Here is a 2,108-nt window from a genome sequence, read left to right on the forward strand (position 1 = left end):
TGCATCTGGTTGGTTTTTTCTGAAATATATAAACCGTTTTGCAAATACACAGTACATTGATTATTGAGGATTGAGTAGTATTCAGTAATCTCTGGATCAAATATTGTTTGGTTACCTCTCTCTAAGGGCAATAATTTCTGTGTATGTGTAGACTGATGTATAGTGCATAAGGAATCATGTCGGCAACATCAATTGCAGAAACTGCGAATATCATATTGGAGTCATTCTGATATTTACCCAGCCTATTGTAAGGATGATCCAAAATACACCGCAAAAAGAGGTGTATTTCTCTAAGAACACTTCATGGACTCTTCTTCAAATAAACTACTGCTATATAATGCTATATATCAAATAAATTACCTGCTCTGCAAATTAATAAAGCATCACTCGACAAAAGATTGTGTGACATTGAAAATAAATAACATATTTTCAGACAATAATTGATTTAATATCGGCATTAAAAGTACGGGTAAATAGCTTTGAAAGCGATGTCAAGGATGTGGATTGATTGATTGTTGTTGTTTTACGCCGAGTCGGCTCAAGGATGTGGAATAGACAGTGTTGTCTGCTGTGATTAGTGCCTAATCCATGCATGAGTCATATATTTGTTTGATTAATTGATTTAATGTTGTTTTACGTCCCATTCGAGAAATTTTCAATCATATAGAGACGTCACTTTATAACGGTGAAAGGTCTAACATTTAGACCTATACTAGGCACTCAGGGCCATTGAGCAGTGGGAGTTCTTTATATTGCAAACGCCTACCGTGACACAGGACCTCGGTTATTTAAGGTCCCATCCGTGACTTTCATTTGTAGTGCCGGGCGAAGAAAGCGCATTGAAAATAAGATATATATATATATATATATATATTCATAATATACAGGTCATTTGATTAATTGATAATGCAAGAAAGCATGCCATAACATTTTGTCAAAATTTTCTAATAAATAAAAATAGAAATGAGACGAGAAGCTTACTACTCCTTACGATTTTAATAACAATTAACAAGCAGCATTTTTAGAGGGAAGAAAAGAAGATATGTCAGTGTTTGTATCTAACACATTTTTCGTTTCCATTCACTTGGCATGAGTATGTGAAATAAATATGTAGACGCAAGAATTTTTATTTTTTCTAAATTTTCTTAATGTACAATAGTAATTAATCAAAATGAGTTAATTTTTTAAAATCTTTTCATCAAAGGTAAATAGTTGCTGCAATATTTTATCTTTAATTCTGTGGACACTTAACTCACAAAATGATACCCCCTGCTTCCATACGAGTCCATTTCTGCTAAGAGAAATCCCAAATATCTGTCTGGTCAAGATATAAAGTAGGAGGTGCAAAATATGACTATATGATAGAGATTCTGTGAAAGTGTCGTAAAATTTTATTCAGTTAATACAAGTGGAATTGCAGATAAGAAATATGTTACCCTGATATTATAGAAAGAATGACAGTGTCTATGTTTTGCTATTGAAAACGTGAAATATTTGCACGATGAAAATTAGAATAAAATAGGGTGTGTACAATGGCACTATAATATGTAATACAAGGATAGATTTTGTGAAAGTAATAAAATTTTATTCAATATTATAAGAGGTTACGGATGATAGACGGGTACCCGAAAACGTAACAGAGTTTAAATTTTTTATTAATTAAGGATCGGTACTCGATAGCATTTTTAATGGGGTATTGGAGTATTGCAATCTATTTATTTTAATCATAATGTTTGATTGGTAGATTTAAAAGGTTTCCTATACATATGCATTATCGGTAGCTGTATTCATAAGAAATAGAGAGACTAAACATTTTATACTGACGTCTCTTCCGAATCCCAGACCAGTGCTACACTTCATCTTCTTCCAATGCTGGGCGTGTATAAAGTTTAAAAACATGCTGGATGAAGACCTCGTTACAATTTGAATAAAATTATCATTTTTTTTTTTATATAAAATGAATAGGGGCAGATTAGGTACTTGAAATCTTTGAGTGAATCAGCTGTGACCATGGATGCTGGTAATGAATTCAAGGTCACTACTCCGGCTAGGAAGAAGGAGTCCTGGTAGCATTTGAGATGATAGAACGGTTGTAAAAACCTCTATAC

The sequence above is a fragment of the Saccostrea echinata genome, unplaced genomic scaffold, assembly GCF_033153115.1.
Source record: "Saccostrea echinata isolate AGI-Se365-2 ecotype Australia unplaced genomic scaffold, CSIRO_AGI_Sech_v1 ptg000005l, whole genome shotgun sequence".
In the NCBI taxonomy this organism is placed as follows: Eukaryota; Metazoa; Mollusca; class Bivalvia; order Ostreida; family Ostreidae; genus Saccostrea; species Saccostrea echinata.